The 11901-nt window shown below is 31.8% G+C and overlaps 1 protein-coding gene and 1 non-coding gene across 2 annotated transcripts in view; one reads left to right on the top strand and one right to left on the bottom strand.

Annotated features, from left to right (window-relative positions):
* Positions 1-11901, top strand: part of Tbca (tubulin folding cofactor A) — an 80882-nt gene that overhangs the window by 35408 nt on the left and 33573 nt on the right. The window lies entirely within an intron of this gene.
* Trnav-cac (transfer RNA valine (anticodon CAC)) lies at positions 4987-5060 on the bottom strand. The gene has a single exon. It is a non-coding gene; the product is annotated as a tRNA-Val (tRNA).

Here is an 11901-nt window from a genome sequence, read left to right as displayed (position 1 = left end):
TGTACACAAAGAAGCCCTAGATTTATTTGTAAATTGAGGAAACAATTTATACACTGGTAAATTTATTATCTGGTCTGAAATGAAATTATTGACCAAGTCATACATGCAACCACTTGAATTGAAAATTTGAACTGCTACTTAAAATTTTGGGAAACATGAAAGTGGTTTTAAAATATTTATGAACTCTTGGAATAACATGGGCTATTCTTACATACATACATTATAATAAGTTTCTTCTTATAATCGTAAATTGTGTTGCCTAGTTTTAAATATTCCTGTGTCTTTTCAGAGTATTTAAGATATGCAGTATATTCCTGTGTTCTCTTTAGAGTATTTCCTTATTAACATAGCATCTGAAATAAATGAGTTGTTCAGGTTGCAGAGGCCACAATATTCAAGGGCCTTGCAGTGCCTAGAGAATAAAATTTCACAAAATAGACTTCATGTATTTTTTAAAAGGCATTCTCAATTTTCCTTTTATAGGAATTACAGTTAGGAAGCAAAAGGATTCTAATAGGTTAATCAGTTGGTTGGGAATTAAAAGTTCAATTTCTTTCATCATCAAAGCTAGATTTATATATCTTATTTTACCATAGTAAGAATGCTACTTTACCATGTGTTTTGGGCTATTTTGGAAATTTGAATTAGTGGATATTTCTTAATGAATGTTTGGGGAGCTGTAGAAGACAACTTTTATGTGCTAATTTGTTCATAAACTTGAGTTTAGTTAAGGTTCTGGTTTTAAAGTGGTTTTTTAGATCACATTTTCTATTGAAGTTTATTTTAAAATTACTTTTTAAAAAAATGTGTTTCTTTATAGATTTGTGATCTAAGACCGACAGAATATTTATTACCTTTTAAGGTAATACTTACATGTTTAAGGTAAAGAAATAAATTTACATTAGGGAAAAGTTAGATTAGATTTTTTTAAAAATTTATCACCTATAATGATGTTATTATATAATTTTTTAAACTAAATATTTTGCTTGATAATATCACAAAATGGTGTAGCTAGTTTTAAATAAATTCAGTTTTAAGCAAATGATAATTTTAAAAGCAATAGGGCAGTTATAAAGTTCACTGTCATTAATATTAACTATGCTAAAATACAGATTTAAGAAATTAATTGTATTTAAATTGATGATGAGATTTTATTAACTTCTCTAAGTTGGGAATTTTGAATAGAAAATTTTTGTATTTAATGTATATAAATACACTACAGGAATTTAGAAATAAAAATTTGTCAATTAGTCAGAATTTTGAATATTGTCTCTCATTTGGGAATACAAGTTGGTATTCAATAGAATCTCATTCACTAGATTATAATAAATATATTGAAAAAAAAGTGTTTTGTCCTCAAATTATTTTGAGAAAAATGAATTAAATAAATTTTGATGTTTCTTTTAAGATTACTCATAAACTTTACTGTATGAATCTTTAAGAAGGGAGTAGAGTGTGCAGTATTTCCCTAGCCTCATTTTTTTTCATAAAGACCTTTTTATTTTCACCACATCTGTTTAATGTCTCTTGGAAGAACATTTCTTTTTGTTCTGTAAACAACAGCATGTTTGAAGAATAGTGTGATTTTATTTGTATGGTCAATTAAAGGATAGATTATTTCCCTCCAAAGATATATTCAAGTTTGAGTCATCTTGCTTTAATTCTAGTTCCTATGTATTCTTTAATTCCAAATACTACAGTTATTACTTGGGTTTTTTAGGTTGACCAGAGAAAAGAATATTTATCATATATTTGTTCATATGTAATCATGGTAGTCTGTCTACAGAATCAGGGTCCTGAAAGTTCTACCAAATAACTCATCTGAAATAGTCCAGGAAGACTATGTAGAAGAACTTGCTAAAGTTGTGATATTCTTTAAATGTAACAAATTGCATGATTTATATATTCTTGTTTTTGTGAGATGGAGGATTTTTATGTTTATACATGTGAATACCATTCATGGGATAAGAACTTAAAGGTTGATATATCTCTGTGACAGTGCAACTTTTTAAAGTGTTAACTGACAAATTCAGAAAGTCATGTTGTAAAACGACTACTTTATTCTGGGTAAGCAATTGAAGAGTAAAAGGTGGAATATTTGAGGTAATATAAACTTTTTGTAAACTATGAACTATAAGTAACAAGAAAGATTTGGTGGACTTTAGCCTCTTGGGAATCAATGTTAGAATAATTAAGAAAATGTTACTATACTGAGTTTTCAAACCAGATTTGCTATGTGTTAAAATTGCTGAGTAAGACTCTATAACAATTGTCGTTACCAAATATTATTTAAAAGTAACAAGCAGTTAAGGACTTGGAAATTTGGCTTGAAAAAAAAAATTTGTATGTGTGAAAGTACAAAATAAATGTACATTGAAAGTGGGTTATTTCATATACACTAAATTACTATATATGTATACCCAGTATGTTGTGAAAAGTATGTTTAATTATTTCTAATTCTTGAATTTTTCTGAATGAAAATTATTAGCAGCAAATGATTATTTTGTCATTCTCCTGAATTCTTTGAATTCTGTGGATCCTAGGACTTTCCAACTTAAGGAAATCCCAGTTTCTGCTCCCAAATTTTATTAAATTTTATCAGCAATTCAGGGATTAGAATTGCTACTAATCCAAGTTGATAGATCACCAAGAATAATTATTGTAAGAAATGTCATTAAATTGGGCTTGTTTTATAATTTGATAAAATTCAGATATCCTAACAAATGCTAACTTTCATTATCTTGGGGAGTAACAGTAATTAGTCAACTAAAGTCATACATATTAAATGATATTTTCTTTTCCTGTTTTAGTTATGAAAATCTATGTTGGTTTAAAGTAACTACATACCCCATCATCTGCTGGAATGTTTCAGGCAAACAACTATTTCACAGACTAGAATGATAGTATTGCTAGTCCTCTCCTAATATTCTTGTTTGCCATTGTAGTCCTTCCTTTGCTGCCTTACATATCTCTTGTTTTTTTTTTTTTTTTTTTTCCCATTTGTTTTGAGGGGTGGTATTGGGGATTTAATCCATGGGTACTTTACCACTGAGCTACATTTCCAGCCTTTATTTATTTATTTATTTATTTATTTATTTATTTATTTATTTATTTTTAGTCATAGATGGATATAATACCTCTGTTTTGGCTATTTATTTTTATTTGGTGCTGAGGATAGAACCCAGTGCCTCACACATGCTAGGCAAGCGCTCTACCACTGACCTATAACCACAGCTCCTCCAGCCTGCCTTCCTTTCCTTTCCTTTCCTTTCTTTTCCTTCCTTTCCTTTCTTTCTTTCAAGACAGGATCTCACTAAGTTACTTAGCCTCGCTAAATTGCTGAGATTAACCTTGAATCCTCGTGCCTCAGCCTCCTGAGTTGCTGGGATTGAAGGTGTGTACCACAGTGCCTATATGACATACCTTTTGGATCTAAATTATATATAACAATTTTGGAAATAAATTATGAATGGTAATAGTACAGATGCAATTTGTCCAGTACAGTGCTATTTATCTACTATCCTTTAAGTTCTTTGCTTCTTTTAATGCATCTATGATAGAATTGGCTTTTGTTCTTTTTTTTTTTTTTTTGTAACAGTATTACTGTTGTCTCATATTAAACTTGAAGAGAGCTTAGCTCTTTATCCCATGAACTGCTCACAAACCAAGCCCTACTTTGTCTAGTACTTGTACAGTTTTATTTTGAAAAATAAAAACAAAATTTCCCCACCTGTACTTCCTTCTGTTTGTCTCATTCTTAGCCAAACCAATCACTATGAAAGGCTTCTAGTAAACAATATCACAAAGATTGTAAGATTGAGAACAGAATTCTGACATTGACAGCTCAAGTTGGGAAGGGTATTACTTTAGCAAGGGTTGATGGTAAGCTAAATTTTTAACCTGCTACAGTTGCTGGTGGGACGTCTAAATAGACATCTCTAAATAGAGATGTTACAAAGGAGGTTAGAGATATGGGCCTGGACAGAGGATAAAAAGTCAAATGTACAAAAAGATTTGTGATTTTAGGTGGTAATTAAAACTGTCAGTGTTTTGTATGGAGATGAAGCAGCTATGGAAGGAACTTTGACTTTCTCATATAAACTCAAGCAGAAGCTATTCATGATGTCCTTACCCTTTCAGCAGTATACTTTTTAAATTCTCTGACATTTCAAAACTTTTTAGAGTCAGTTTAGAGGGCTAGTAAAATAATTAGTTTTATATTTGTGTTTTTAAAATTATTCCTGATATTTATTCGTTTATTAATCACTAACCTTTTAATATTAAAAATATTGATTCTGGATTTGGTGTGTGTCCTTTTGAGGTAGATAGAAACAGGGAAGGAAAAAAGGGACTGTAAGTTTTAAACATTAAAGACTCTGTGAACACCCTCACCAGGCATGCTTTCCCCCAGGTATGAATTCTTAAAAGAATCATAAATCAGTTAATTAGTGTCTATGTATCTTGTTAGCTTACACAGTGTATTTTTAGACCAATTCAGTAAAGCCTAGAGAGAGAAATTGTTAGAGACCCATAATGTGGATACAGTCCACATACCATCTACTAACAAAATAATGTCAGCCTTAAGATTCTGGAAAGAACTATACCACTGCAGCACAATCTGTGATCCAAAGGATCAAGCTCATTAAGCTCATGCCACCTGTATGTACCTCTCATGCTCACTGTTTACAGAGTTTCTTTTAAAAGAACAGCCAAGGACCCCAAAAGTGCATCATATTCTTGAGTGCCTGTGCTCCCTCTCCCTTTGAGTGCCTATCCTGCTTTATGGCTTGCTTTCCCGAATAAATCTCTACTTGTACCTTTTTCAGTGAGTCCTAAAATTATTTTCTGTGGTGTATTTCAAGAAACTGCCAGCTCTGAGTTGAGATCCCCTTCTCTCTTCTGGAGGACCTCCTTGGAAATCTATCTGGAAAAAATTTTAGCTGATTACAAAATTTGTCTTGTCTAACTTTAGTGTCTTTTTTTTTTTTGAGGTGCTGGGGATTGAACCCAGGGCCTCCTGCTTGTGAGGCAAGCACTCTACCAACTGAGCTATATCCCCAGCCTGTCTTGTCTAACTTTATTAAAATTAATTAAAGTATATATTCTACTTGAGCAGTTAATAGAACTTGAACCATCTCCAGTTTAATGGATTAATTAATAAATACTGGGAGATTATAAGATAACAAATACCATCAAATTAAACATTCATTTTCTTTCATTTAGGCTACACACAAAATTGATAAGATGTTTCCAGTGGTAGGAACTGGGTGACTAGAACAGGGCAGATAGGGATAGCTTACATTTTTGCTGTGTCCTCTTTTGTGCTGTTCAGATTTTGTACCATGGAATGATTTTACTTTGGGAACAGGAAAAGAGATTTAAGTTTTAAAAATTGGTTTATTTATTTTAAACATGAGATGCTTTGGCGTGGTATTAAGTGTTGATGCTTGAAATTTTAAGTCAGGATTTCACATCCCGATTTCACCATTTTCTTGGCCAACTGACCTTAAGATGAATCATTTCTCTTTGAATCATGGTTTCTGATTTGAAAATGGAAATAACGATGGGTAGTCTGCTTACCTTACAGAGTGATTTTGAGTTCATTCAGTAAACTTATCTGTGAGGCACATATTCTGCTAGGTGCTGATATGAGGCACTTTACACTCACTTTCAAGAGTGAAAGTAGACAAAAATTTCAACCTAAATGATGATATATATATATATATATATATATATATATATATATATGAGATATATGCTGTGAATATCCATAGGATCCATAGTGTAAGTTGGGAGAATGTTAGGGTTGATGGGAGAGTGATCCACCTAAAAGACAAGGGCATTGGAATTAGGTTTTGGAAAATGAGTGAGGGGAAGAGGATGAGGAGGGAGAAGAGGCAAGTTTTTAACTTTTGTTAAAGTTTTATTAAGAGAGAATATTGTTGCAAATTCTTTAGTTTCACTGACTCCAAAATCTTAAAAAATTATCCATTGAAGTTTGGGAATAGCAGAAAAACTCACTTGAGATTTTATTTATTTTGAGGTACTAGGGGTTGAACCTAGGGCCTCACATGTCCTAGGCAAGTACCCTACCATTAAGCTTCAACCCTGGCCATTTTTATTTTGTTTTGAGACAGGACCTCAGTAAATTGCCCAGGCTGGCCTTGAACTTGTGATCTTCCTGCCTCAATCTCCTGAGTAGCTAGGATGACAGATATGTGCCACTGCACCTGGCTTCACTTGGGGCTTAAACTAACCATAAAAGGATTAGTAAAGAATGACTAAAACTTACTGAATTTTAACTACATACATTTCCTATATCGACTCTGAGCCCTATCATCAAATTCTGAGGTCAACCTCCCATTCTTCCATATGAGGGAATTCATAATTAATGCAGTTCACAGTTCACATGTGTTTTCCCATGATAGTACATTTCCCCCTGCTGCATCATAGTTGTAAGCAGATACACTTTTGCTGGTGTCATATTGTTTCCTTTATAGCACTATTAAACATCTCCCCCAACCCCACTCCCTAAAAAATGTAAGTTTGTAGATGTTACTGCCTAGGTACTTAATTCCCACTCTTTGGCAAGTTATAGTTTAGGGGCCCTGAAATTTTGTTCTTTTACCCCCAGTATTCTGGAAGTTACAGAAGTACCTTATAAATTGAAAATATGATTTAAATAGAAGATAATATTGTTTATTCTGAATATTAGCCACCAGTAACCACTGATTATTAAAAACAAAAGTTGTTAAAATTTTACATAAAACTGTTTAAGTATAAAATATTAGCCTTTTGTACAAAATTATATGGAATACATCTTCATATAATGAGAAACATACAATTGGGAGTTAAATAGGTCATTTGATCTTTATTTTCTTCAAGCCTGTGTATGGGAAGAAAAAGAAGAGATAACTCAATTTCCAAATGATTTATCAGTTTAGAATGAATTAGTCCAAAATAGGAAAGTGTTATTTCTTTTTGCAGAACCATCTAATGATTCTATCATTTCAGATGTTTTTAGTTTCAAATAATAGAAAACCAGACTACATGTGGTTTAAACTGTAAGAATATTTGTTATCTCATACAATAAGAAATCTAGAGGTAGTATACTCTAAAAAATTAATTTGGTAGTTCAGTGACTTCATTAAGAACTAGAGTTTTCTGACAACACGCAAGGACCTGTCCTTTAAACTGGATTTCTTCCTTATCCCACAGACCTGTCACAATTGGCAGGTATCATATAGAGGTGACAATGTTCAGGAGAGAAAAGAAATTATATTCCACTATAAGAGCAATGATGACCTTCTTAGAGCCTATATTAGTCAGCTTTTTCATTAGTGGCACCAAAAGACCCGACAAGAACAACTAAAGTAGGAAAAGTTTACTTGAAGGCTTACAGCTTCAGAGGTCTCAATCCATAGATGGCTGACTCCATTCCTTGGGGCATGAGGTGAGGCAGAACATCATGACAAAAGTATGTGACTAAGGAAGGCCGCTGGGAACATCGCACCAGGAAGCAGAAAAAGTGAGCTCTGCTCAGCAAGGACAAAATATGAACACCAAAGGCACACCCCCAGGGACACACCTCCTCCATCCACACACTGTGACCTGTCTAGAGTTATCACCAAGTTAATCCCCATTGGGAGATAATGATTAAGTTAAGCCTTTTATTACCCAATCATTTCATCTCTAAACTTTCTTGTCTCACTCATGAGCTTTTGAGGGACACCTAATCTAAAACATAGCAGAACCCCCAGAAAATATCCCTTGTGTAGTTTTGGCCAGAATTGGGTTATTTGCAGATGCCCAAACTATCGCTTGGAAAAGTAAGACCATTCTGATTGATTTCTTCCTTTGAAGGACATGACTTCTTGGATGATTATAAACATTCTGTTAGCAAGTAAGAAACAAAGGAATGCCTGCAGAATAGGCAGCCAACAATGCTTGCCATAATTGAACACATTTAAACCTTTTTACACATTCAAATGTTTGAGAATTACTTGAAAAAAAAAATAAAGTATATCACTTGTGGCTAAGGGTATAGATTTTAGAATAAAACAGTTCTTTGACACTAGCTACGAGAATTTGAACAAGCTCCTGAAACTCCATGAATTTTAATTTAGTTCTTACTAAAAGGGGAATGGTTATAGTACCTATTTTACAGGGTTCCCTTGAAGATTAAATGACACAATGTATTTAGCTTACTTGGCTTATTGTAAGTGGTCACTATGGTAGCTGCTTCTTTAAATCATTTTAATTTTAGCTCTTGTTGACTGTTTCAAACTTTTGCCTGATTTTGTTATATATATAATGCTTCATAAGATTCCAAGATCATAACTAACTCTTCTTGAGTTGTAACTATTGAATTTCACTAAAAAACTTGTTTTGGGAGAATGGATTTGGTTATGGCCTTTGGAAAGGATAAAACCTCAAAAGTCATTTATCCACCCTGTGTTCATTAGTGTTGCTGTCTTCAACTTAATTTTCATTAATAGTATCATTTTGACCATTTCTATGAAATGCAGCCACTTGGATTTTATTCATTTCTAAAATACTAATAAATCTTAATTCAGTTCTAGTTTAATCCAAAGACTTTAAAAATATTGTGGGAAGGCATAATTAAGAGACTGTACTTCAGTATGTTTCTAAGTATTAAATGCAATAAACTACCGAAAGATCTGTTCACATTAGGCCCCCAGTAAAAGTTTATTCTTTTCCTTTTTTACTAAAAATCTCAAAAGTGTTTCTTCAAAAATAGGAGAACTTATTATCAACTGTATCAATAGAAGAGAACTGCATCTGTCAAGAAAAAAGGAAACCATACTAGGAATTTCAAACACAGGACTTTAATACAGGGAATTGGTTACATAGGTGTTATAATTTTTATGAAATACTGAAATTTCATTGCTTACTAGGAGTCAGGTTAGCCACTATGACATGGTTTTTTTGAGACGTTTTTATTAGACATTTCTTAGGCTATAAACAAACTTTAAAATGCAAATATTTCAAACAAGGGGGAATATATTTTGCTTATAGGTCTGTTGAAGATGAGTAAGTAGATTATAACTATTTCACTTTATGGTATAGGATATAGGATTGTATTTGTCTCAATACATCCTATGTTGCATAAAAGATTGTTCTTATAAATATCTGGTTAAATAGGATTATTTTCTTCATCAGTATCTTCATATTACAACCATAATCATTGGGGAGTTCCTATTTTTTTAATTGAAAGAAAAAAAGCATGATTTCTTTATCTAGTAATATAGTCTATCTTCTTACTGTCTCTGTTCCTTAGTGTCTCTTCCATTCTTCTTGATATCTTCTCCCATGTGAGCTCACACTAAGATTTCTATTTAGACTAGTTGTATTCCAGGCCTACAGCACAGTTTAAATCTTGGAATTTTACCCCCCTTCATTTGACTGTTATATTATGTTGAACATAGTTTCTTGGTCTCATGACTTCTTGATTTTCACTTTTAGTTTGCTGGGTATATTCTAAAGCAAATTTCTCAGTGGGCATAGTAGACAAACTTTTTGAATTTTTATATAACTAAAAAATTCTCTTAGCTTATAACTTTTTCCTTCAGCTATATGCATAACTTATTGCCTCTTTCAGATCTTAACTCATGTATTCTTTTTTCAAAGAGTCTTTCTCTGATTATTCTATTCTAAATTGCAGACCCCCTGTATTACCAATCCTCTCTTATTGCTTTTTCTCTAGAGTACTTGTCATATTCTGCCTTTCTATATGTATTTTCTTATTTTTGTCTTTTTACCCCTACTAAAAAGTACTGTAAGTTTTGTAGTTTTCACTACTGTATCCTTGGTACATAAAATCATGCCTGGCACATAGTACCCCTCAATAAATAATTGCTAAATGTGTTAATGAATTTTTTCATCACCCTTTATTATAGTTATAAATCCAGGGTTATAAATCATTTTGTCTCAGACTTTTGAAAGGATTACTCCATCGTCTTCTGGTATCTGTGTTATTAATGTGAAATATAATGTCAATCTGATTCTTCTTTCTTTTATAGGTGACCTATTTCTTCTCTTTTTGAAAGCTTTAATTTTCTAGGAACTCTGGAAATTCTTAATGCACATAAATGAGAACTTTTTTTCACTGATCCTGTTTGGCACTTTTAATTAAGATTGCTGATTTTTTTCCCCTAGGTCTGAAAAATCTTTTAAAACAATTCTTCCTCTACTTTTTAGCATCAGCTTTTAATAAGCATCTCAGAGTTTATGCTAAAAAAGATATCAAATTAAAATATTAAATGATGAACTAAAATAGGGGTAGATTGGTTTAATATTTATATTTTGTTTTTCACTAAAAAATGAATGACCAAAGTGGCTTATCACATTAGTAGGAAAAGAAAATGTTATTAAATGATCATTGGTTCTTTGGAAAAGGGTTTAGTCTAATTTCATATTGTACACCATATACTGCAAATATTTTTAATAAAATATTGTATGTTGATGAAATTCATTGGTAGGGATGTTCATCCCAGGTTTTATATATAACATGGAATGGCCTAAGTATCGATTAGGATAATGCTTAAATAAGCTGTCATATCTGTGCCATGAAGTGCTTTGCAGTCACTAACAGCTATATTTCCAAAGCATATAATGACATTAAAAATGATATCCCAATTATTTTTATGTGTATAAAAATTTCACATATACATATTGAGAGAAAATATAATGGAAAATACCAGGATGTTAATACAGGCTTATAATCCTCTATACAAAAATCCTTTGACCTATATGTGTTTCTGAATTTCTAGTTTTTTTAGATTTTAGAAAGGTATTGTGCATTTACCTAATAGCATCTAGAGGAACACTATTCTCAAACACAATAATGTTTCTGTGGTGAAATATGTGACTATTCACATTAGGTAGTATACATAATGTGTCAGTTGAGGTAAAACTGCTACTAAAAAGCTTGTGTCAAGCTTAATAAAAACCTTGTTTTTATAGTTTTTTTGATTTCAGAATTATGTGCATTTTGGGTCAGTAGGAATTTGGGCAATGAGATTATGAATGATTTTTAAATTTTTGTTGTTTATCTTCCATATATTTCTGTATTTATGGGAACATACATAATGTTACAGAAAAATATTTTAGTAACAAATTTTAAAATGTTAATTGTTCATACTTACATTTTCTTATTAAATCTTTAGGCTTCCCTAGAAAGGGGAAAAAAGTTAAATTTACCAAAAGATATCCATTCACTGATTCAACAAATACTAGTAACTTCTGTTTTAATAAGCATTGATAAAGATGCTCCACCTTACTAGGGAAATTAGTATTTCAAACCTTGATATAATGCCCTTTCATACTCTTCCGATTTCCAGAATTCAATAATTCTGACAATTCTAGTAGTTCACCAGGATGCCAAAGAAAAGTAGGAAAATTCCTACTTTGCAATTTGGATATCAGTTGATAAAATCACTTTAGAAATCAAATTGCTAATATCTAGTGATGTTGAAGTTGTATATATACTACAAAGCCTCTTAAACATCATGTGACTTGTTGTTGATACATTAGTTTCCCTTTTCTATTTCTCATACTACATCTTGCCCAAACAAAATGAACTAAATGATATTAAATGAGATTATTCTCTTTAATTTTATATGCTGGCATTACTGGATTCTCACTAATAGGTGATTTATTTCCTTTTTTAGAGCAGTAATTTTGCTTTTCAATAATTTTTCTTCTCAAGCCTTTTTATAAAATGTGACTTTTTAAAAATTTAAAATTAAAAAATTTTTTTTAGTTTTCAGTGGACCTTTATTGTATTTATTTTTATGTCGTGCCGAGGATCAAATCCAGTGCCTCACACATGCCAGGCAAGCATTCAACCATTGAGCCACAACCCTAGCCCCAAATGTG

Source organism: Sciurus carolinensis, chromosome 6 (assembly GCF_902686445.1).
Source record: "Sciurus carolinensis chromosome 6, mSciCar1.2, whole genome shotgun sequence".
Lineage (NCBI taxonomy): Eukaryota > Metazoa > Chordata > Mammalia > Rodentia > Sciuridae > Sciurus > Sciurus carolinensis.
This window is presented reverse-complemented; position numbering and strand designations above follow the sequence as displayed.